Consider the following 27,975-nt stretch of genomic DNA (forward strand, 5'->3'; position numbering starts at 1 on the left):
GCTATGTCTATATCTATATCTATATCTATATCTATGTCTTTATAGCTATGTCTATATCTATATCTATGTCAATATCTATATCTATAGCTATATCTATATCTATATCTATATCTATGTCTATATCTATATCTATATCTATGTCAATATCTATATCTATAGCTATATCTATATCTATATCTATGTCTATATCTATATCTATAGCTATATCTATATCTATTTATCTATCTCTAACACATAAATTAAGTAACACCGAAACACCATCAAGGCTTTCAATAAACTTTACTCTCTGTCAGTTATGCATGAGGGCACATTTATTTAACTCTATGGATGAATTTCTCACTATCCGTATGGTGATATCTCCAAAGGATAAAAACATTGTATGGTTGTATTCAGTACATGCTTTACAAATCTTTTTATTAAGAGACAAGTGACATAAATGTGAAATACTGGTGGCAAGGGTGATATAGTACTTCAGTCATCATATACTATGATGCATGTGGAAACGTCAGCAAAACACTTCAAACATTTTGCATAAATTGATATGATGAATAGTCAGTCTAAGAACCATCTGCTGTTAAACCTATATATTTTATCAGCATACAGAAATGTGAGATATCAAAGTCTTTGAACATCAAATTTCACTGATGTGTATGTAGCTGTGCAAGGGCCATTCTGGAGTATTTGAGTTTTGGCAGAATAATGAAGCCCTGTGTGTTTTGTTTCATTTGTTTTGTTTTGAGAGATACAGTATCATATTTCTGTTTAATAGTTGTCAGAAAAGCACTCAACATAACTTTTTCAGTATGCATCCTTGGTTCATTCACATGGAGACAAATAAAATTCTGATGTTCTTAGTAAAACAGGCAGAAACAGAAAACCAAAATGAAATACATTTCTTTAATAGTACTTACAATTTTATGGAAAATAACAGCTTACTCACCATGCAACAGAGTATATAAACAGTCATTCAAAGCTTGCCACAAATTTCCTAGTCTCAGATGAGTTTCGCATTAACACCTTCACAGCACGAGTAGTAACAACTCAACAGGTAGGTAAGTCTCAACAACGTAGTAAAGAGGCAAAGCAAGTTCCACAGGTGCACCATCCTTTTCATCCAGCTTTCCATTGTGGGTTGACAATTCCACTCTTTCAAACATGTTTTGCCCATTTAAAGATAAGTGCATCTAACAAGCCTACTGATTTCAGGCCTAATATACAGCTGGTTTTAACCTTATGTGATTTTCTGTTTAATTTAAAACTCAAAAAGTATGCAAATTACAAGATGCTGTCTGGCATTGAACCAGCTAACAGATTAATTGTATGCTCTAGACAGATTCTCAGCATTCAAATAATGTTGGCATGGGCAATCTACTATTTTATACTGAAATGGCTGGTGTGACAAAGCTGACCTGTCAAGCTTAGAATTATAGTGTGCTTAGGGGGTTGCCATTGATGTGGTAATCAGTAGGAGCCATGTTTTTGCCAAATGGTATGATGATACATTTTTTTTGCATTTAGCTTGAGTCCATTAGTTGCTGTGAGACCCTCTTGCAGTATGTTAACTTCATCGGGGGAGTCAATGACAGTACCCAACTTACAGTCATCCATAAACTTGGTCAGCTACAGGCCTTTTGTCTTTGCCTGCACCTCTGAGAAGTAGATGCCAAACAGTAGGGGTCCCAGGACAGATCCCTTGGGAACTCCACTAGTAACAGGTTTGCTATCAGAGGTGGAGGTGCCTATTTTGACCTTGAGGGTGTTAGATTTTCATTGATGCCTGAGTGGGGGATTGTGTCAAAGGCCTTGGCCAAGTCAAGGTAAGCTGTATATACTGACTTTCTCTCATCCAGGGCCTTGGTGACAATCTCAAAGAAGTCAACCAGGTTCAACAGGCAAGATCTGCCCTTGATGATTCTGAACTGGGTGGGGTGAAGTGCTTGGAAATTACCTATGTCTTTGTTTATGAAATCTATAATAATACACTCCATGGCTTTACAGATCAGACTTGTCAAGCTAATGGAGCAATAGTTTCCAGGGTCAGTAGTGGCACCATATTTGTGCAAGGGGGTGACAATGGCAGTTCTATACTCTGCTAGAATGAAGCCTGTTCTTTCTGGAGAAGGCGCAGAATACAGCCTGAGATACTATCAGATCCCATGCAAGATGTGTTCTCTACCTTGGATAGGGCCTTTAACATTTGATCTACGGAGTGGGACAAGTATTGTGAGATGTCAAAAGGGCGTTTGGGGAGAACAGGGAGGTGAAGTTTGCACTGAAACTATCTGCTAGCAGGTTGGCTAAGTCAACAGGATCAGTGTAAGTGATACTAGCAAGTACTAATTTGGAACAAAAGTGGGCTTTGCCATGGAGGTGCCTGACATAACTGAAGAAGACTTTGTGGTTTCCTTTTGTTTTGGAGGCTAGTTTCAATTCATAACTGGCTTTGGAGGTTTTTACTAGTGATCTAATTTGCTTGTTGAGGCTAAGGAAGGAGTTTTTCCAATTTGGAATTTGGTCCTTTTTACCCTTGGATAACAGTTTCTTCCTTTTGTTGTAAAGCCTGTTAATACAGTTTGTCCACCAAGCAGGTTTTAGTTCTGTTGGGTATGGCTGAGTCCATGCTTTTGTACAGGTGCTTGTATACTGCATTGGCGTACTGTTCAGAATAGTTATCTGCATCATCTGAGGGGACCAGTGGTGTGAAGCTACAGATACCCTTCATAAGGAGGTTGTAGTCAGTTTTGAGAAGTTTTCTAGCTTGATTATGGCTGGGAGAGGGGGTGTTGGGTGGGACAGAAACTTCAAATGAGGCCATACCTCCCACCTGTACCAAATTACTCATTTTTTACCATGTACTGGGGTCTAAAACAAGAGGTGCCACGATTCCCGAGTGGCACCCCTTCATTTCCAATTTCCCGGATGTTGTTTTGAAATCCCCCCCGGTATTTTGAGCTGACGTCATCACGTGTGCGATGATGTCAATGCTGTGAAATGGCCCAGCCAGTCAGAAGTGAGCTCAGCTAGCGCAAACAACAACTTTGCATGCATTTCCAGCACCAGCCAAAAGGAGGAAATGGAATGGAACTTAGTTGCCTTGAGTGAGGGAGAATGAAATAAGTAAACTTCAGACTAGAGAGAGACTAGCTGGGGAATGCTGCTGCAAGAGACAAGCACTGGAATAGAGCTGGGTAAGCCAGAGACAAGCTGGGGAATTCTGCAAGCTGCTGAGACGAGCGGAAATTGAGCTGGGTAATGCTGCAAGCTGCTGAGATGAGCGGGAATTGAGCTGGGCCCGGGGAATGCTGCAAGCTGCTGAGCTGAGACGTGTGGGAATAGAGTCGGGTAAGCTAATGGTGTGTGTGTGTGTGTGTGTGTGTGTGTGTGTGTGTGTGTGTGTGTGTGTGTGTGTGTGTGTGTGTGTGTGTGTGTATACTTTTTTTTGGGCTACAAGGTTGAGAACTATGACAGCACTGCATAAGCCATGTGCTTCCCATGCTCAGCAGTTGGTCAGCCATAATTTAACATTTAGGAAGTTACTGCTACAGATGATAGGTGCTCTCTTGCAGGATGCAAATTCAAAATAGAATGAGCAGTTGCACTAAAAATTAATAATAATGCAGTGTGCAAGTTACAGGTAGGTTAGTATTGTTGCATCATATGTTTGAGATAATACTGCAGTTTGGGAATATGCTACCGACAAGTTAGTGTTGTTTTCATGTATTTGTGGTCTCTGGTTTGATTCTTTGACCCATTTGCTGTGTTTGAAGACTGCATGTTTAAATGTTTCCATGTTCCCACCGGGTGGTCTTTTCCTCAAAGGCATGGTGCTTAGATTAATAGTTTATTGTAAACGGTTTCTAAGTCTTTATGAGTGCTGAAATTACATTCCAGTGTGTATCTTGCTTAGTGTCTATTGGGTAGATTCCAGCTTGCATGAATATTCTTTTTGTGTAAGTGTTCACTGATGGTAGATGAATAGATTTTAGAGTACTCATCACTGGAGACTATAATGCATTGTATTAAGAGAATGACTATTGTTTTACAGGATGCGTGGACTGTGAAGGCTTTGTTTTAGCACAGCATTACTCTTGGTCTGAACAGCAGTGGCAGCATATCCTGTAATACATGATATTCAGTAAGGAGATGATGAGAACAAAAAAAAATTAGTGAAGATGGCAGTGGAAAAAAGTGAAAATGCATTATGTTTGAATTTGTGCCGATGGGTTTAAAGCTTTGTTGCCCTTGTTTTAAGATGGAAGACAAACTGCCAATATTTCCATTTGTATAGAGGTTGCTCAGTAGTTCCATTTTACTACATTGTTCCTGGAATGGATAAAATAACTACTTGTATGTAGTTATTGAGTTTAGTTTTGGAGCTCGCTGCATGCAACTGCTCTACTGTAACCTTAATCCAGGCTTTAGGTATCCCAGCTGTGTCCTTGTAGAGAATGAACAACTTCACTTCTATGTAGATAATACATCAGTTCTCAATAGCCCTCATACCCTTCCTCTCTCTATTGTAACCACTCACTCATCCTCAGTTCACTGCTGCAGTCTTTAAAGTCTGTCTTACCTTGTAATAAAACATTTGTTTCATGTACAGTCCCCCTGCTTTTCTTACTGGTTTCTTATATATGTTTTCATTAATAATTTACTATATTAGAATAGTATTAATATTGCTTCATGCCTTTAACATCTTGTGTGCAGTGAGAAATCGGTATTAAATGTGACCTCATCTATAGTAATTTTACGAGTGAATGGGTGGTGAGGGGCTAAGGACAAAATGGAGGATAAACAGCAGCTACATGCTAGAAGTGAGCATCTGTGTACATTCCATGATGGACTGTCATTTCATCCACATTTCTTCTCTGCCTTATTCAGTTACTTGCTGGGATAAGTTCTGGTTTCCTTACAACTTAGAATAAGACAGCAGATATTGGAGAATGAATGAATATATAATATGTATTGTTCAGTAAACAAAATTCTGGGTTGCTGAGATAATCAAAGCAGACTTCATAGTGCTTCAGATTGCAAAGTTGCATTGCTGTCACAGAACTCTGGACAGTTTTTAGTACTGAACGTCTGCTTTCTCAAAGTCCTTGAAGATTCCAATCAATGCTGGGTGAGTTTTTTGCACTGATAATGTCATTTTAGCAGGTTGTTTTTGGGGGGGTGCCTTTTGTCTAAAGAAGTAGCATCCCCAAATATTGCAGTCATATTTTTTTATTTGCTTGTTGCAGGCTGCCCCCAACGTAGAACACTCTGCATTAGTTAGATGCTGCCTATGATGTCCGAGCCACATTACATCACTGACACTGCACTGGATGATTGGGGAGTGTGGTACTTCTTCTCCGGCTTGTGGTAAAACAGTCTTACAGGTAGTGCCTTTCTTCTTTTCTTTTTCTCTCTCTTTATTTCTCTTCCTTCCTTCCATCCTTTCTTCCTTCCTTCCCCATCTTTCTGCTTATTTATGAAAACCATGCAACTATACACACTGCCCATAATGCACTGATCATACAATAGAAAGACTCTGCATTGGGTGAGGACTTTTTTTCTGCACATACATTGTAGATGTATTTAACGTAGTATAATATAAAGTTATAAAAAGTCAAAGATACTTGAGCATTTAAGTTCACTTTGTTTTTTTTTTCTTTTCTGTCTTTGCCTTGTGTTTGTCTTAGTTCCCTTTCTAGGCATGAAAACTGCATAAGTCACTGTCACAGTACTGAAGGAAAACCCTGGCTTTCCTCAATCTTTCTCTAAATAATTTTTTAACTTGATATTTCTTGTAAGATGGTGTACTTTTTCACAAAGCTCTTAGAACTGAGAACTGAATTCTGCATTCTACCATTATTGGCTTTGTGTGTGGATGTAGACTTTTATGACGGAAATGTTCTAAATTGGGCAGTTTTGTCATTATTGGTTCATGCATTTTGTTTCATTGCCTACTGGAAAAATGTTCAAACAGTAAATTTAAAATGCACTCTAAGTCTGACAAGTGTGCTGTATTATACAAGGAATATAATTTAATAAAGTCAGGAAGGTGTATCAAAGAACACATGTATGTTTCTTGTTTTGTGTGCAAGGTGCCTATGGTAATATTTATCCACCACTGGCCAGATGCATTTTTTTGGATGTGGTGTGGGTTTCAGTGCTGTTTCAATGAATGTGAATTTCAAGGACAGAGAAGTTTTAATGTTAAGTCTATTTTCATTGTGAGACAGTATTGATTTGTTTAGCAGATGTCTATAAGTGTTTGTGCATTGTGAAATTTGTGGTATAAAATGTAAATAATCATTGTAGAAGTAAAGCAGTATGCTCATTAGTGTTCATGGTAAATGAGGTGAAATAGCCAAGTAATGGGACATTGGAATGGATGCAGGGGGAGTCTAGTGCCATATTTTGGTTGTCTGTTCTTCAGTTTGCATATGAAAGATGGTCTCCCACAATTCCATTGGAATGTGTGGGGCTACATAGTTATGTATGTACAATTTATGCTAATCATTGTACAGATTTGTACCTATTTTGCATGGGCCTTGTCCAGATTTTTGATGTTTCCAGGTTGAGAGGTATGAATGACACAGTATGATGATCTGATCTCACCAGAGAAGAACATACTATGGGAGTGGTGCAGTGGTCAGCCCTGTTGGTATGAACCAAGTCCAGAATGCTATCTCCCCTTTTGGGGGATGAGATGAGCTGGTCTAGTGCATTAGAACTGATGAAGTCAAGGAATTGTTTAATGAGTGCATTAGCACAGGAATAATTCACCCAGTCTGTGGTGGGGTGGTTAAAATCACCAAGGATCAGGCTGTTAGGGGGTACCCTGATGGAGTTAAGTAGATCCAGATAAGAGGAGTGGGTGTCCTGAGACATGGAGGGGGGTCTGTAGCTGGCTATAACTGTCAGTTGCACCTGGAGTAGTTCCAGTGCATCATGCTGGCAAACCATTCTGGAGGTGTGCCTGTCCTAAATGAAGATAGAGACTCCAATACCCTTAGTCTTCCCAACCTCATTTTGGGGACAAAATGTGTGGAATGAGGTATACCCTGGTAAAGTGGGGATGCCCTCCACAACCCTGAACTAAGTTTTCATGACTGCACAGACATCGGTATCTTCCAGTGCAAGGAGAGCCTCTGGTAAGTGCATTTTCAGGTTAAGGCTCCTAGCATTAAGCAGCATGACCTTCAATTTGCTTATTGACAGAACTTTTATGTTGGAATATTTGTCTTTGGGACATTGCCTAAAAAAGACACAATGGGGGAGGTGAAAGCCTTGGCCAGGATCTGGAATCCCAGTAGTGATAGGTGGAGGCCATCTCTGGCAAAGCATCAAGGCCTGTCAACCATGTCATCCCAGACAGACAGATACTGGATCCCCTTGGAATGACACCAGAAACTAGGCCAATTGTTGAAGTCAATTATATTTTTTGTTGGTATTGTGGTATCACTCTTGGTGAAGGTAAGATGCTGCTTATGGCTAGGGTCATACCTGCCTGGGACACATACTCTGGGAGCTCAAGCATGTCTCTCTTCATATAGTCCAGGGAGGTATGTCTCAAGTCATTCACACCAACATGAACAATGACAGAGCCATACTTTTACTTGTTGTGGAGAGAATTATGTGCATGCGTAATGTGGCAGATTCTGGCACCATACAGACAAACAACTGACCTTGACCTTGTCCTTGTCAAGCCTGGTGAGGAGGACATTGATGTGTCTCACAACTGAGTTGACAATGACTAGTATGTTTGCTTTATTGTTATGCCTTGCGGGCTTTGATGGTTTATTGTTTTGCCTTATGGGCTGTGTTTGTGAGACACTGGTGTGTTGCCTGGTGTGTGTGATGTATTTGGTGTTGTGTGTGGAATGTTTTGTGAGTGTGTTTTGGAAGTCTCTGCTGTTTAGGTAAGTTTTTATTGAGGACCTCTGCATAGGAGGATGTGTGTTGTGCTCGGCTATATGATATGAGTGGTGTGATGTTTGTGCTGGCAATCTCCTCTTTGTCAGGAGCACTAACTGCGGTGCAAGATAGCATAGATTTCCGGTTATTGCTGTAGATGCATTTCTTGCAAGTAGTAGAATTATGTGCTATGAGAAGAGGGCTGTCAGTAAACATGAGGCAGTTGCTAGACTGTTTCAGTATGCCCATGTTGACCAGGCTGGCAGGAGAAACTGATGGGAATTCTCCAGACATAGTGTTTTTAATACTTGGGTGGACTTATGGAGAGAGGGTTTTGATAAGGGTTTATCCACAAGAGTGCAGACCACAAAAAAAACTTCTTGGATATAAAGTAACTGGCCTGAAACACAAGTGCTAAAACCAAAACTAAGATGCTTAGAATAACACATAAATTTAATCAGGCTACCAACAAGCAGTAATAAATGCAGCAGAATAAAAGCACTTGACCACTTAAAAGCAAACAGCAAAAAATAAGGCAATAAAGTAGGAAAAACACAATTACAGTAAAAACAGCTGAATAAAGTGTAATTTTTTTTTGTTTGGTTGTTTTTTAAATTGAGAGGGAGGAAACAGAAGATAGTTCAAGATTAAAAAACTAAGGGGGTTGGCCTTCCCAAATGCTCTCTCTGTACTCAGTAGACTGAGCTGATGAGATGGGACAGGGAGGAGTGTCCAAAGTCAATGAAGTGGGGGGGGGGGTAGATCTTCCCAAATGATTTCCCTGTACTCATTTGAGTGAGCAAATGAGATGGGAATAGGAGGACTGAACAAAGTCAAATTTACAGCAGGGCTGGGCAATTCCAAAGCCACCAAGTTTAACAGTACAACAACAGTTGGTTGAGAGGGCAGGAAAAAAAACAAACAATGTAGACAGACAAAGGCTAGAGGCCAGCAATAAACAATGAAGCAAGTATATAAATGCAGTACAGTGCAAATCAAGTGTGAAAAAGTATACTTATCAGTTTGGTATATCAGATGGTTATAGACTCCAACACAGCCAGGTAATTAGCTCTGCGCAAGTTCATAGATATGTAAGTCTTTGTACTAGAAGTACAACAGAGAAAATAAACTTCAGTCAATCAGATAAGCACCAAGGTGCTGGCCAGTAGCTAACAACTGAGGTGGGCTGATTCCACAGAAAGCAAAGCAATCCCCACCTGAAACTAGCTACTGAACTACCCTGAGAAATAAACAATGAAGACAGAGGAAAGAGCAATAAACAATGAAGCAAATATATAAATGCAGTACAGTGCAAATCAAGTACAAAAAAGTATGCTTATCAGTTTGTTATATCAGATGGTTATAGAATCCAACACAGCCAGATAATTGTTCTTCTTTCAGCTTTTCCCAGTTAGGGGTCGCCACAGTGGAACTCCGGTCCACTAATGATTGGCAGTAGATTTTTACGGTGCCGAGGTGCTAGCTCGACGCCCAACCTTCAACAAAGGCACGGCCATTCACGCATGTCTTTTGAATGCCACTCGACTGCAGGGAGGACATGCAGACTCCACACAGAAGGCGTCCAGCCAAAAATCGAATGGGAGAACCTCTGCACACACAAACACACACACACACACACACACATGAGTGTGCACACACACACACACACACACACACACACACACACACACACACACACACACACACACACACACACACACTGTATGGTTGTCTGCATGTCTGTGCATTGGCAAGTACTTAGCTCCCAGATATAAATCAGATCTCACCAGTTATGAACAGCAGCAATGGCGGGACAGTTCAGTGTGAGTAATTCTTTTGTGGTGGCACTATGCAGTTCCCAGAGTTCAGCTGTCTGATTAATGTAAAGAAGAATGATTGCCGTACTAGGGGATATAATACTGGTCCTATAACATAACCAACTGACTACTCTTGTGCTCCTTAATGCCACTCTATATGTCTGTGTCTCTGTACAAAGACATGCAGGTACTATATATTACATGCTTGAGTCATGTCATGTAATGTTTTTAACAGTCTTTCCTGTAGCTGTCATATAGCACACTTTAGGTTTGTAAATTTGTGTGACTCCAAGAGGCCTCACATGCTGGTTTAGCATGTTCACAAAGCACGAGGCTGGTCTCAGAGACTAGCATGCCTAATATGTTGTTACAGCTTTAGAAGAGTATAGTGTCCTTCTGTGTCTGATGCCTGATCCCAGAATGGCTGTGATTTGATTTCACCAACTCAGTACTTGTACAACTACCAAAGACAGCAATGTAATCCTGGAAAATGGTAAGGTATGACGTCTATGGCTATTGTTTTCACATATTCGTAGGAAATATACTTGGTGCTACAACTGAGAAATTCATCCTTATAAGTTTTGCCTTCTACATCAATGTTCGGTTCCTTGGAAAATATCCATGACTTTACATGTTCTATTGTGCTCTGCTACTTATATTTTCTTTTTCCAGTTTAGAACACTAAGTCATAAAGAAATCATATTTAAACCAACATTTTTTTCTCTTTTTATTAACACTTGGTTTAGAAGAACTATTGCGTATACAAGATAAAATAAGTGTACTCTGAATCCATTAGTCCAACTACAGTGCATGATACAAATTTAAAGGAAAATAAAAGAAGACTGACAAAGCTAATACATATCATTAAGCTTTACTGGACATATCAAAAGCATTTCAGTAGGGAAAATTGAAGGGTATTAAAAAATCATTCACATCCAGCCTATGGCTTTAATTTCTGCCAGACTTTCTTTGTTCTGGTTCTAATTTGAATATTGTTGTAGAGGCTTGGAGCTCTTTTCTAATCCATGCATTATCTTCCTGCTGAGAGTGTGTTTGTTACAATAAATAAATAATTTAAACAAATCTATGCAGATTTTATGCTCTTTTCATCTGGAACCATCAGCCTCTAGGCTGTTGCAATTACATTTCTATGCAGTGATGTTTCAGTGAGAACCACTGATACATATAAAATTAAAAACATGAAATCCTTTGTTCTGAGTTCTGAAAAGCGGATTGACTAAAAGCAGCTTATAATTTCATCTGAGGCTGTTTAGCGAGCAAAAACTATTTGGAGTAAGTTGAACAAGAATAGAGCATTTTGAAATGTAAACAGTGATTCAGAAAATGTTTCAGTGCAATCCATTTGTTAGCGTCTCATTTTATCGTGTCACCAGTATGCCATGTGTACCTTAAGCATTCTGTAGCTACAATTTGAAAAAAAAATAGGTAGTCTAAATTATATCTTTTGCATGTAATCTGTGGAAGTTTGACTGTTTAAATAAGCCTTCATATTTGTCAGTGGATTAAAAGAAAAGTATCAGTCACAAGAGACAACTAAGCTACAATCTCGGTGTCATTTCCTAAAATAATTAGCATTTAACCTTACAAAAAAGGACAGGACTACAAAAAATGGCTCACATATGACAAATTATTTTTCATGTTAAATTTCATGTCAACAGCTAAAAGGTATGAGTCTTCAAACTGTGCAAAACAGTTTTGCACCAGCAGACACATAGCGTACAGGTTCATCTTGCACAAGTGTAGAATGGTCAAATATCTTTAGGCTGTTTCTGAGTGAAATAGTTACAGGCTTGCTATTTGATGGCAATGACAGCCTTGCTTAAGACTCAGCAGTGACAGGAGGCTACAGACTCTTTAGGTAAATTATAATTTCACATAAAGTGGTTGTGTTGCCTGAGAAACATATGAATCCAGCCTGATATTAATGGTAAATTTCTTTCCTATTTTAACTTTAGTATGTGTTTGAGAAAGTTATGGCATGTTTATGCTTGTGGAAAGGTGAAATGCAGGATGATTTAAACTGAGAAGACTGGAGAAGAGGAAATAAGAAGAGAAAAACAGGGGAAAATAGAAAGGAGTGGAGTTGAAATGTTCAAACTGCAAGAATGGAATTGATTAATCAGGGGTGTATATATATATATATATATATATATATATATATATATATGTGTGTACATATATATATATATATATATATATATATATATATATATATTTAGTATATGTGTGTGTGCATTTTTATATATATATATATATCTATATATATATATATATATATATATATATATATATATATATATACTGTGATGTACTTCTTTCTGCAGAGTTAGGGCTGCAAAGTTTGCAAATGCAAGCAGGAATATAGTATGATCACTGCCTAGTGAAGTATATTTTATTTTTTATTTTTTTCTGCGAAGCAGCTAAGATAGACCACTCCAACCTGTAGGCATGTAATAGTGCTGGACAGATGCGAACACTGTATGTGATAGGAAGATGTAAAGATACATTTTTACATTGATGCATGATGTGCATGAATGCTGGGATATTACTTATATACCCACGGGGAAGCAAAATTGATGCTCTACCTTACCTGCTTATTAAGTTTCAATTCTAGCTTTATTTTCAGGGGATTCAGGAAGCTTGCATTTTTAATTATATTTTATTTTATTTTATATTATTTATTTATTTTTTGTAACAGGTGGCTTATGAGTTTTAATACTTTTAAGCATGTTTTGTATGTTTGTATTCATTTTATGAAATGGGCAAGCAGTTTAGTGGTTTGTGTGGTTTATGTATGGGCACTGAGAAAACCTTTAGTATAACAATACTGTCACAATTGTTACTTCTGATTTTTTTTGACAATGCAGTGATTAATGTTTTATATTCGATGTTCATTAATATTGCAGGATTCACTACTGCCTAAATACTTTTATTAGTTGCTACACAATACTAAAAGTAATGCATGAATATTTGAATGGATCAAACAGGTTATTTGTTCACTACATCTGCCAGTCATATTAAGTCCGACAGGAGTACTACATGTATTTCTGACATATTAATTAATTCAACTCACTGTAATGCTGTTTGGGTCTTTTAACATGCTGGGTAAATGTGAACCAACCTCTCTACGTGAATACTCTGATTTAATAGTAATTTCCGTGTGGTGATTACTGCACAGCTTGTATTGTCTGAGTTGATTGAATTATCCATGCTTCCATTACTGTGTTAGTCTGAAAATACCTTCCTCACACTGGAACTAGTGCATGTTTTGTGTTTGTGGGTTCAAAAGGAGGTCATTATTAATTGGTAGTAAGCTCTTTTAACGTACCAGACAAGGCAATGCAAGACCAGTTTTTCTCAACTTTGTATATCATCCTTACCTAGGGAATGTGCCATTTTTGTATTAAAGCATGTTTAGTAACAGAAAAAGTTAGATTGCAAATATACAGCTGACCTACATCCATTATGGCTATTTACATGATTTAGAGTCTAAAACCAATTCTTATATAAAGGAGGTGGGGATATAGAACAGAAAAGTGCCTCTAGTATAAAATTTTTCTCACTCTATTACACATTCAAAAATAATTTAAACTGAGCACAAAACTGCTACTGAATTATTAACTATTTAACCCGTCAATGTTTTCACACTTATTGATTCCTTTACACAAACTGATCATTTTTCATAGCACATACTTACAGAGTCCAATCACTCTGCAGAATATATTCTTAACCCTTTGCATAACAGGATCCAGAGAAAACTAACATCTGTATTTTAACCTCTTTCTGGGCTAACTGCTCCAACTCCTTTTTGTGGCAATCTTAGACAAAAATTGCACTGCTTCTACTCCTTGTCCATACTGCAGAATCCAGGTCTGTCTACTGAAACAGTAAAACGTATACCAAAGAGAGAGTGATTGAAGTAGTACACTCAGTCTCTAGATACAGGTAACCCTTCTGAAAATGCAGAGTTACAATGACAAAACAAACTAGAAGGAAGGGATTTGGATGGCCGCACCCTTGCTCTTTCTTATCAGATCAGTCCAAGAAAAAAAAAAAAAACAGCTGAAAATGATGCTAATCTACTGAAAATAAAACATGGACATTCTTGTACTGAGTGAATAAATGATAAAAAAAAAGAAAATGAACCCTTCAACATCATTTGACAAAAGTAAAAAATACTGTATCCTTTGTAGGTGGACTGCAAAATTGTACAAACTAGTAATCTTCTAAAAGAGCCACTTACTTTTACTAGAATGTATGAATGTGTAACTTTTCATTTTGGAAAACTAATTTTATAAAGTACCTCTTATACACCTGAGTAGAACAGTAAAAAGTTTTGAAGGTATGAAAATTATATTCATAGGTTTATAGGTAGGTACTAGGATATCGGCCCAAGGGCCTATGCAAGTCTAGCCAACAAGGTTCCCTGACTTACGCCACCCAAGAAAGTTATTTTCCTGTGCCACTGATGAGCAGAGACACAGAAGTGATCCCCGGGGTGTATTTCCTATTTCCCCTCCACTCATCAAGATTTTTCTTGAAGAGTGCTAAAGAAGAACTTCGCTTGACATAGGTAGCCTGTTCCAGAGTATGGGAAGTCTCTGGGATAGGAATCTATCCAGTAAAAGTCCAACATCCAAAAATGTTTCAGATTCCCAGCTTACTATTGATGGACATTTTAATAACTGATTGTAGAGGTTTGGGTTAGTTAAAGGAGTACAGGTCATACCAGCTGGGAAGTGACAGTTATTGACATATTCCCGATTTCTGTTGACAGGATTCATTACCAACTGGGAAGCAACCGTTATTGACACATTTGTAATTTCTGCAGATAGGATTCATTACCAACTGGGAAGTGCCAGTTATTGACACATTCCTGATTTCTGTTGATAGGAGTCATTACCAACTTGAAACTGATTGTTATTGACACATTTATAACTTCTGTAGATAGGATTCATTATCAAATGGGATGTGACTGTTAGTGACATATTCATGATTTCTATAGATAGGATTCATTAGAACTAAAGAGGAGACAATTTACTATCTGAGAAAATGGAGCTATTGTTAATTTTTTTTTTTAAACAATAAAATAATCATCCTGGAATAATGACTGGGCCAGCTGGCACTAATACAATTGCAAAAGTATTGTTTACTAAAGCCAAATGTTTATACAAAAACAAAAAACAAAAAAAAAAAACAGATGAGCTTTGTACTTTAACCCAGTAAAAACTGTCATTATAACAGAAACGTGTGATTTCCTACAAGTCATAATACCTTGTAGTACTTGAATTTACAAACTATGAGTGTTATCACTCCCACACATCAGGTGGTGGCTTGAATATTTTCTTGCACAAATCTATTGTAGTTACACTTAATTCTAGTGATCAGAAAAATGAAAATGATACCTGACATTTTCAATAACTTACTTCCCCTCAGCTAGACTGATACATGCTGCATGGAACACGGGACATATTCAGAACAGCATGTTTGTTTCATAAATGGTACATTTGAAAGAGTAAGTGATGATCCTTTAATATCTTTGGCACAGTTTATCTTTTTTTTTCACCTGGATAAGCTATACTAATAACTCATAATATGAGTCTGAGTTTCTGTACTTCATTTATGGTAATAATTTTAACCTACAAATTTGCTGCCCTGCTAGAAGCAGTAAGACCTTAAAACAAAATATTTGCTAACATACCTAGTTTGGTCACTAATGTTTAGATCTGCCAGCATCTAGAAATCTATGACAACAGTAGTATCCAGTGTGATATCCTTAATGACACGTTGCCTCCAGCCACATTACAAATTGCTGATAACAGTAAAACTGGTCTCAGTGAATTTCAACAAAATACTGAGAATATAAACTGGATAACTATAGTCAGTACTGATGTTTATGTGTGCTGGGGAATGTATTATAACATTGTTGTCAAGTATTAAACAAGAATAATAAGGTTAATGAGCAGAAAGAATAACAGATATCAAGAATACATAAAATTCAGTGCTCCACTTGAGAAAAGAAACTTTAATTTCTTGGTCAGAAGTTTGAAAATGACAACTGCTTCAACAAAAACAAAATATTAGGAGTCATTAATAACAGGGCCTATATAAGGATCTTCTGCAAATATGGTAATCTAAAGAGAAAATAATGCAGATAAAGCAGTTCTGTTATGGATAACAGCAAATAAGTCAGTTATACTGAGATCATGGCTTGCATTTTTATGAATATTTTATAACTCTAGCATCTGTAGATAATAGTAGTCTCACACTTCTCATATGTAAAATGGTGGGGCTCTGCTTGTGTTAAGAGATGATTAGCCCCCTCCCAATATAAAAAGTAATGAAATCTGCAAATATGTGAGTAGACAATCTACTTGATTGTTTCATGTTCTTTAGTAAAGTACTCTGACTGAAATTTGTATCATTTGGTTGAATTTTTTGATAAGCAATGAACTCATTTCCAGGGAATTGCACTTATCCAGTTTGGTATTAATGCACAAATGAGGAGGTTCTTGCCATGTTCAAAATTATACTCTTCAGTTTGACACCCATGCCTAGAAAATTCCTTGAGTGCTATCAAATTAGTTTATTAAAACTAAACAATAAGTACTTGCAGCTAACATATTTAACTCACTCAGCCAGATTCAGTAAGGTAGTTGCATGTAGCATTTATAAATTTATAAATGCTGATTAGATATAGGTCTCTCAGTAAGTGCGATCTTTCAAGACGTTGGTAAAACATTTGATACCTTACCTTATACAGATATTGCAAACAACTTAATAACCACTTGAATAAATCCCTGCTTTAAAATGTGGTTAGAAAATAAATGTACAGCAGGTCCTAAAGGGTCACCTTACTGTACAGTTACGCAGAATAGACCAAAGTGAAAGAAGGTGTTCCACAAAATTTAGTCTTTTGCCCAATAATTCTAATGTTTATTTTTTGTTTGCATTGTTATCCATTTCAATTAAATTCTAGGCAAATAAATGCAATGATGACACTAAAATGCATATTATGATAACATCTCATAATGGTGTTTTAACCAGTTTGATAAATATCTGTAAGAAAATAATAGCTGAATCAGTCAACTTGTACTAAACTTTGGCATTTGAAAATTTAAAGTCATGGGCCAGATTCAATAACGACTACACTAAGTGTATACAATATGAATTCAAGGAAATCCCTACCACATTTTTGTGCTTTCTAGTCTCTCAGAAAAATTAGACTAAGCGTACGTGAAGTCTACACTTTATGGTAACCTTCATGAATCTCTGTCACTATTTACTCTGTAAGAATATCAGTAAGAAAGCTAAAATTAGGAGGAAGAAGGTGTGAGTTATGCCTGTGTTGTCTGCTCACTCAGAACTGTGTACACTTAATGTACTCTTAGTGTAGGCGTTATTGAATCCTGGGAAGGATCTTGTTTAGTTATACACTGGCAGCACCATCAAGTTTAACAGTGTGATATCAGAGCAAACAGTATAATTGCAGATCTAAAGGGTACTAACTAAAAACAACTTTTGTTTAACGAAAATGCTAATTATGCCTGGAATATGGCATTATGGCGAAAGGGTATAATTTTTCACATAATTAAAACTAAGGATCTGACAGTTATTTTATATATATTTAAAAACTTTGTAGGTACAATTATGGATTTTAATTCTATACTTTTTCCATAGTAATAAATGGAAGTTAACATGATGGAGCATTTAAAGACAATTCTCAAAGAGATTGTTAACATGCAGAGAGTTTTATTTATTTATTTGTTTATTTAAAACTTCTTTAACAGGAAAGTCCAGCTGGGTCTAGATCCCATTTTCAGTGAAGGTCCTGGGAAAAAAGCTCCAGTAACAGCATATTTAATACATGTTCAGGTAATGCTACTCAATGCTAGAAGTCTAAACCTCAAAATGCACTCTCTCGAGGCACTCCTAAAAATGGAGAACATCGATATTTGTGCAGTAATTGAGACCTGGTTCAAGGCTCCAGAGAGCACCCCTGCAATACCAGGCTACAACTCTTACCACACGTTTTGGCCACCAAATCAAGACCAAAACACTAAAGGTGGAGGAGTGTCCATATTCACCAAGGATATTCACACCTCCAGGCTAGTTGCTCAACACAATGCATCTGAAATTCTCCAGGTGCAACTAACACTAGATAAGACTGCAATCCAAATAGTATCTTGCTACAGATCCCCCACCATGCCCCAAGATTCTCACTACACCTTTCTAAACATACTGGAAAATATTAAGATACAACCAAACACCCTAATACTGGGTGATTTCAACTACCCTGCAATTAACTGGGAAAACTACTCATGTACCAACACCTTTGCCCAACGGTTCTTGGAATTCATAAATTCCAACACCCTGGATCAACTAATCCATTGTCCCACCAGGGGCTCCAATATCCTAGATCTGATCATTACCAACATAGGAGATGCTCCACACCAGTGGTCACCCCCTCATTGGTCAGGTCTGACCATAAGCTAATCACCCTTGACATCTACATCCCACCCCAACCCCCCAGTAAGGAAACCTCTGTAAAAAACTTCTCCAAAGCCAACTTCATGCTACTCAAGTCAGAAGTGACAAACTCCATGACATCCATGCAGACAGGAGCTGAAAATTCGACTGCTAAATCCTACACTAAGGCACTGTATGAGCGCATCCACTCATGCATAAATTGTGCCATCCCGAATAGAACCAAGATGCTCTTCTCCAAATAAAGGAAGCCAAACTGGTGGCCCCCTGCCATAAACAAACTATACAACAGAAAGAAGAAAGTGTTTCAGAAAAGAGGAAAATCCCAGGATGCGAAAAAAACCCTTACCAGCCTCAGTAAGAAGCTGAGATCCCTCATAAAATCCTCCAAAGCTAGTTATGAAAATAAAATTGCTAAAGATTCCAAAGACAAGCTGCATAAATAACAATTTCAGAGTCACAACAATATAACAGCAGCTAAGACAATAAAAACAGTTAATAATGGCTGTTAAGGATAGAGAAATAATGCATGGAAAAGGAACAGATTTGTGTGCTTGGAATTTTAATGTAAAACAGACAAACTCCTAGCAAATAAATTAAGGAAGCACCAAGCAACTTTTGCATCCATGTAAGTACAGCAAATACATACCTCTCAATCTCTTAGCACAAGAAATCTGGACAAAGCTGAAAATAATGTGGGGAGGGCAAAATTATGGACAATTTTTATCTATTCTCTTATTTATTATTAAGTTTGTTAACTTGGGGAGTACAGTGATCACAGCCGACTATTTGCTGGCATATACAAGGTAATATAAACTTAGAAAGTTGCTAGAATAAAAGGTTTTGTAATAGCATGTGTTTTCTGAAGAATATAAAGTCTGAAACTCAAATGTCTGTCATTATTTAGTGAATACAATCCTTGGTGATTTGCCAGAAAATGAGTACCGGACTAAAAATATGAGATAAAAACTGGAGATTCTGTGAAATTCTAGACAGGTGAGAAATATGAAAAACAAGTTCCTTCTATCCCCTGAAGCTATAAAAAGGGCCTTCAACAACTTTGGTGCCAGTCACTGGTTAGCTTAATATAAATACAAAGGTTGCATAGCTGGCATAGCTGGCAATTCAAAAAGTTTGAATTTTACTTTCAGTGTCATTGCAAGGCACCAGGCTCATAGATAAACCAATTTCCCTGAAGGAAATTATGCATTTTATTGACTTACTAAGAGATAAGATACATGGACCAAAAGGCCCTACTGTCAAATTGAACAAGCCATTGAAATATATTAAAGTACTCATACCTAATACTTTTTCAAGATTTGTCCATCAGAGGCACTGCACCTCTCTCATTAAAGGAATCCAGAATACTAGTACTACTTAAGTTAGAGAAATACCATACAAACTTAAATAATTAATACACCAATATACATAACCAAGATGGAAGGAATGCTTTAATACACCAATATACATAACCAAGATGGAAGGAATGCTTTATGTTGTGGTTATAATCAAAAGGATGTTATCAATACTTATATTTTTTACACGGCCTTCTGATATTTTTAGGAATAGTCAAGTGCAGACTCCTTAAAATGCACTAATAAAAACACACAACACTAATTAAGGGCATTTAACCATAAAACATAAATAGTGGTAAATTATGATAAGACATTTGATACAATTCACTGGGATTAGCTGTGATCTATAACAAAGTATATTGGCACTCTTTTAACTATAATCAATGCTATGTCCTACTCTATTTGCTAGAGTCCTATCAGATAGAGCAATATTGGATTTCTTTCCTTTAACAAATATGCAAGGCAAATATGTTTTTCTCATCTACACCAATGTCAAAGAAATGTTATACTAAATTTATAAGGATGTCAAATTCTGTAGAAATTTGGGATTTTTCAGGGACACAAACAAGGGTATTATCATATGATGATGATTACCTTGTATCATCAGAAAATGTACTACATCATATAGATGCAATGCATGCTAAAAGTTTTATACCCTATATAGATTAAAAACAAATTGACAAAGTGGAAATCCTTGCTGTCAAACATGTGGCAAAAGTTGTGTGACTAAACACAAACCTTTAAGGAATATTATACATCTCTCACTGCAAAAATACATTATTTATTTATTGACATTTTTTTCTAACCAGGGAAGTCTAACTGAGAATTGTGCTTTAAAGATCCATTATACAGTGTCATGGATGCCATTTGCATTGTGTCATTACTTATTGTCAGGTGCATTCATGAGCAACAGTTCCATTTTCAGACATCCTTGCTATCTGTGACATCATTTACAAACAGTTTTGATTAAAAATAACAGTCACATGAGTTGTGTATAAATACAATTTTAAATACAGTGAAGTATTTGCAGTACAATATCATCAGCATGCATAGATTGTCAGATTTTATGTAAGAACATTTGTTACTATAAAGACTTGTTGAAAATCTATAATTTAGGAAGATAAGATCAGCCCAAAGAATGACAGAACTGGAGGAGGTGCAAGAAAGACAAAAAGATATGAGATGACAGAGAAGGGTGTATTTGTATTAATAGTACATTAAGTTTTGTGCGGGCCTATATTTATGGCACACATTCATACAGCTATTTTAGTACCAGTTTAACAAAGGGTGGTGCAGGTGCAGGGACAGTTATCTATCAGGTGTTGCCTCAGCTGGCATTTAAAGTCATTCAGGTAGCAGACAGTTTTTAAGTGGAATGGGAGGGTATTCCAGCCATTAGCAATGCAGTGTGAATACAGTGAGTATTCTGCACTGTTAGGTTTAGTTATGGAGAGTAAAAATTTGTCATACTTATATCATTATCAAAATGATAGACTTTAATGACACATTATTATGGAAAACTTAAACAGAAGACAGCCAAAAGAGGCTTTGTCTCTCATTTTTTGGCCACATTTGTGCTGTCAAATGATTTACAACCCAACAGTTTTCTATATTATTAGGCAAGTCTTCATACCTTATACCTATCAGTGGTAAAGGGAGATTCAAAAGCTAACAATTAGTTTTAATTTAAGTAGAAAAGACTAAAGTACTAATAATCCCAACCAGAGGGTGGGGTGCAGATTTATTGGAGTTAAGCTTATATGTCTCCTTTGTTACAGTGGTCAAACACTGACCACTTCATACAGTGACCTCTGACTATGACTGACACAACAAGCAGGTATTTGGGTAGTACATCCTGTTTAGCAGTTTGTTGGCATTAGAACTCTGTTCCAACTGCATGCAGTCTGTGACACTGCACCTCTGCTACATGTGTAAATACTCAGACAACATAACAAACACACAGGCGTTCAATATTTAAGTGGAATAGACCTTCCACTGTAGGAGAAGGCAGTGTTGTTAAGAAGAGTTGATAGCTCACTTTTGTGAGATTCATAGATACAAAAGGTAATATTAAATGTTCACATGTCTCAGAGGCAGTAGACTGAGGTTTCTTTAGTTTCATTTCTGCAGTTAAGGAGCACATATTAACAACTAGTGAATGATCAGTAGCATTATTTTCCATATCAGACAATTTCTCATCTGTATTAAGATACTTAACTAAGGTTAAACCCCATCACTAATGATTATTGTCAAACAAGAGAAACATCAGCAGGCCACAAGCTAGTGTCAAAAAGCTGCTATCTTTTATTGCCTCCTGGTTAAATTGCAGGTAGATGTTATACTATACCTTATTGAGAAGGATATTCTCTCGTATGTTCAGCAAACTCACACACCTGATGTATCATAACACTTACAACAAATGAGAAATGTGAGGAAAACAACTAGACTGTAATCATATTAACTTTTCTTTGTTTATGAGCTTATCTAAACAATACTGTCTCGGTTTGTGACTCACTCTGTGATTGCCAGGTGACAGAAGTTTTATTTGAATTTATATTTTGTTTTTCACCTGTGTTTTTCACTGTTTATAAGAATAGTTTGTAGACAAGAAGATTTACTTTGATTTATATTATGTTGTTTTGGTTTAATTTTCACTGTTTGTTGGTTTGAAAGGGGTCGGTTTTAAACAGGCAAACTCTATTCATCACAAGGGGCCTAGTCAGCTATAAATTCACACAGACTGCAGATAGGGCAGTTCAGTGCTTATCTAAACAATCTTGTCTTGGTTTGTGATTTATTTATCTTTACCAATAAAAAGAGGTGCAACTGCAAGCAACAGTGAGTAAAGGAATTCCAGCTTTTCCATGACTTTCACAACTGGCACAATTAGAGCAACAACTTTACTGTACTTAATTTAATATTTAATATTTAGTTGTATATTGCTTGTGTGATTTTTCTCATATGAGTTCATTTAAATTCTTTTGAATTCTGTGGTAACTGGTTTTGATTATTCTTTTCTTTTAGAATGTTTTATTCATTTGCAGTTGAATGTGGATTTGTTAAATGAGTATGCCATTAATGATTAGCTGAAGCAGAAGTTTCTTGTACAGTGAGCTAAATGCTAGGTATATTTAAGGCATTGTCCGATAGTACTGGAGATCTATTGTCCTCATGTCAATAGTTGGATGATTTGTTTATTATTACTTGTAGTAAATCTAGATGTACTGATGACAACTGCACTTGTGCAATTGACACCGTCTGGAGAACTGTTGTTACATATATTAATGACTGGACTGATGAGATAAATAATGTTAGGCAAAGAGCAAGTAGAACACATTTAGGAAAGGAAGTGTCTGTTTTCAGTAAAGATCACTCATTCCCTATTGAACAATAGTATACCAAAAATAGCTTTGAAATTCTGGATATAAGTATTCAGCAATCTGAGGAAGAAAAAGAAACTGATTAATGTCTATAAAGCAAAGAGAATACATACTAAAAAGTGCATTGCTTTATTATATAACACAGATTACAGGGAAAGATAATATTTTCAACCAGAAAACCTTAACTCTACAGAAAAATGTATTTTTTTCAAACGAGAATGTATAAAAAAAGAGGCAAGGGAATGTGAAAAGGAAGAAATCAAAACTGAACATGAAGGGATTGTAGAACATTACTTTAAGAAAAAAATAAGAGTAAGACAGATGTTAACAACATGACTCAAAGCTGTGAATGTACAAAGCCAGCTGGATGAGAACTGAATGCTTACAAATTTCAAAAGCAATAAATACAGTGGGATTAATAAGACTAATTGTGGTAAAGATCATTCCTTTGTAACAATTGATAGTATAGATATTGTTAAATTAGAAGTTGATGATTCTTCAGATCTGGTCAAAAAAGATATTCTTCTATATGGAGTTTCAATTATTAGAGGAACTCATACTTACATTTGCTGAAAGGATAACGGACATCAAACAGTGCTATGCTTGTGAGGAGCAAAAATAGAAGATGTGAGACATGCCTTAATGTACAGAAGTGTGGATCTGTTTAATTAGTCTGCAAGGACTCGCTGACTGTTAATAGGAAACTTACAACCCTTTTAGATAGCATAGCTTGTATCGGTGTTAGATCATATGTTTCACAAATAACATATAGAAAGGAGAGTCAGGTCAGAGTGAATGAAAAGATTATTTGGGTAAATACCTACATGAGAAATATATCCCAGTTAAAAAAATGTAAACGTGTAGATCATTCCAATGTTCACACAGGATGGCACGCACTTGTCAAGATCAGGGAAGAGGATTTCTGCAGCAGATATTTTTTGATATTTGACAAATACACGTCAGGATTTCTGCCAAGTCAAAAATGTAACACTTCACAGATAGCATTTGATACATCTTCAATGGTTGTTAATGGTAGGAACTTTAATAATAAAGATTTTTTATTGGAAAAATTTGCTACATTCCCACAAGATTGATGTTGTTATTGTTTAGGGAACATGGATAAAGAAGAAAGACTGGGAACCAGTTTTCTCAGGGTATAAATGTTTTTACTGTAACAGACATTCTAACAAAAATAAGGTGGTGGTGTTATGATAGGTATTAAAGACAGTAATGAGACCTATGATTATTACATGCACAGTGATAACACCAATACTATAGATTGTGCAACTGTGGCAATAAAGAAATTCCTGGAACATAAAACTATTGTTGGAGTGTATAGACCAGTAAAGTCAGGTTATGATGATCTAGAGGAATTCATACATTTCTTGCATGAAACACAGTAAGGAAGAACAATAGCAGCTGGTGACTTACATTTGCTAGAAATGGATTGAAATGCTATTGATACAACATCAGTAGTAAGGAAATTATTCACAGCATATGTTCAGGAACAACAATTGCTTCAAATTGTAAAAAAGCCGAACAGGAAACAGAACAAACTAATTTGTGTTTCTAAAGAAATTACTGTTACTTCTTATCATGTTTTACCTCTGTTAATATGCATTATGGGGTTATAAAGGTTAATTTGCTGCTAGATAATTCTGCCGAACTGAAATCTAAACCAATGCATAGAAGACTAATAGCATTAAATGGAAGCAAAGCATTTACCATGCAATACTAATTGGAGTGTTGTACTCAGTGGAAAAAAAACTGCAAAAGGAATATGAAAAGTTTTGAAAGAGAAATTGTTTGAATGTAAAAGATCCAAAACATCTTGGGATCTAGGCGTACAATGTCAGGAGGATATATTTCCATAAGAACAAGATATTTGATTAAGGAGAGGGACAAGAAATATAAGAGACAGAAAACAAATCAAACTATAACTCTGAAAACTGAAATAAATAAGCTGGACAGACAAATTAAACATAGCGTGAGACAAGATCAAGAACATTTTGAAGAAAATGTATATAAAGATATTGACCATAACAGGAAACCATTTTATAGATTTATAAGATGTGTAAGAAATAAAGAAATACAAATTGATAAACTGTGTGTAGATTCGAAAATTTATTCTCACACACAACAGATTATAGATATATTTATACAATCTTAGACAAAGTAGTTTGGCTCCACAAAGAGGGTGATAAATTGTTTTAGTGACATCCAGGTAACCTTATATGCTACAAACAAATTAGAGTTTATTGAAAAAGAGCTATTCTAACTGGATCCAAACAAAACACAGGGAGAAGATGGAATTAGTAATAATGACCCAAGCAAACTTCAGATAAAATGCACAGTACCATTATGTATATTATTTACTAGGTCGTTTAAATGTTGGGAGATTCCTCAAGATTGGAGGCATGCACTTGTTAAACCTGTCATTACAGGAAAGGGGTGTAGGACAGACCCTTATGTTTACTTTCATGTAGGGGAAAATAATTGAAAAGATCATATTTGATCAGTTATTGTCAGAATTGGAAAGGTTGGAACTTGAAATTATACATCATCAGGCATATGTTAAAAATAGATCTGTTACCAACTTATAACACAATGTTGTATAGCAATAGAATTAAAGCTATTAATGAAAACATTGTGCTCGGGTGTATTTTATTTAGATTTATCTTCAACATTTGACAGTGCCATACACAAAACACTGATAAATAAATTAGAATAATGAGGTATTAATGTACTCTTGATAAAATGAATAATTGCATGGTTTACAAATTCGACATGGCAAGTATCATACAGAAATTAGGCCAGTGAAATCAGAGGTTACTCTCAGGGTGTCCAACAGAGCTCTGCCCTAGGGCCCATACTTGTTTAGATTTTATCCTTCAGATCTATCTTTTTCATCTGAGGTTCTACAGTTTGTGTGCAGGTGACTTGAATCTGGGTAAATATGCATTACAGACAGGACATGTCTGCAAAATAACTTGACTAACTTGACCATTTGGGCTCAGGAGAATAATATGCTGATAAATACATCAAAAACTATGCATATGAGATTTGGGAGGCATAAAGTGAAAGGTGAATATTTAATACAGCACTCAGTGATTTATGGGTAGATCCAGCCTTGAGCTTTTCTAATTATATCAAACAATTGGTTAATGATAGTTATAGAACTATAGGTTGTATAAAAAGATTTATAAAGTCTAGGAAATTAGAAATGATGAAGTGATTATTTGCTAGTTACATTAGACCCAAACTTGAGTAAAGAATAGTAATATAGAAACCTTATAAGAAAACAGGCATGAGTAAACTGGAAAGAGTATAGCAGAAATCTACCAAGGGCATCCATGGTGTATAGTGTATCACAGAGATATTTATTCAGGTATATAGGGCATTTAGAGGCAACTACATCTAGGAATGCTTGAGGTTATCAGAAAGTACTAGAGAATCATCATGTAACCTACGTAGAAGATTCTATAGGAATGAGAAATGTAGCAGATGGTTGTTTAAGACAGCAGCTGATGCATACAACAAACTACCAAATTATAATAAATCAGGCATATTTTAAATATCTTTAGGAACATCCTGGACACATTATGAGAACAACTGTTTTGTTATATTGACAGGCTAGAAAAGCATTAATACCCATACTTGAAACATTTGTATGTATGTATGAGAGCTATTATCTGCTAGCAGTAATGAAGAGATGCACTTGTACATGATGGAGTTCAGTTATAGCATGCAATTTCCATAAGTTTTAGGAATATAAATGAGTCCAGATGCTATGGAAGGCAAGTGGCAGAGTGGAATAATGGAATATGGATTCAGATATACTATTGCATTTTGCTGGCTGGACACCCCAAGATCTGCCATCCCTTGAATGTCTAACTCCATCAAAGAGAATGTGACTTTTGAACATGGGTTACTGGCTAGGCTTGTAATGGTCTACAGACTGACTGACTACTACTTGCCTATGAACCTAAGGTTGCTACAACTTACAGCAGTAACAAGGCTGTATATAACCTCCCAGTGGATATCTGTACAAGGTTTTATACCCGCTACTGATGATATTCACTACTAGCCATACTCAAATCCTAATATCTATCAAAGATAAGCAGGAAATGCAAATAGATATGAGAAGCCTCCCACACGGAATTCTGTGAACAAATAAGTTGTGGAACAATAGAAGTGATTCATATGGATGTTGGTCTATGATAATACATTGCAAAGCCCTGTAAACATGCTGACCATAACTAATACAACCTTGTCCAGTGCCTACAAATAATAAACTATTAATTTGGTACAAGTAAATGGGACTAATGTTTTCATCAGCACTGAAACCCCAATATTATTTTGTATAACAAAGAAAGTCTTTATGGCATGGCTATCATATGTTTTCATAGCATTTAGTAAGCAGAATGTTAAAACATGGAACCTTTCTGTAGCACCTGAATATCACAGACATTGTGGTGAAGAAAGAATATCCTACAACTTTAATGTTTCTACAAAGACAATAGTACTATAGTTAATCGTTAACCTGTAAAGGTTGTGTCACACATAACACAAACACACAAACACACACACACACACACACACACACACACAGGTGTATTGTTCTGTTTCTTGCAGCTAAATGTTCTGTAATGACATCACTGTGTCTGCATGGACTGGACTAAGAACTTCCTTCTGCTTGTTCTATTGGCAGGACAGTAAACATCAAATTGTAATGTTTACATGTTTTTTGATTAGCGTGTATTTCCAAACCCAGGAAGAGTCTTGTTGTTTCATCATTAAAGGCTTTAAAGGCCAAACAGAGCTACCCTTGCTAACCATAACTTGATGCTGTAAGAAGGCAGGGGCTGTAGTCTGTCTAGGTAGCCATCAGATAGTCTCTACTCAAATTCAGAAGCCAAAGCATGAAAAAATATCCTGATGGAAATTAGACAGCTACCTATCTCTCACTTGTTAAAATACTCACTAATATACTTTATCACCAAGTTGTGGCTA

The sequence above is a fragment of the Protopterus annectens genome, chromosome 2.part0 (genome assembly GCF_019279795.1).
Source record: "Protopterus annectens isolate FY-2018-M chromosome 2.part0, PAN1.0, whole genome shotgun sequence".
NCBI classification, from domain to species: domain Eukaryota; kingdom Metazoa; phylum Chordata; order Ceratodontiformes; family Protopteridae; genus Protopterus; species Protopterus annectens.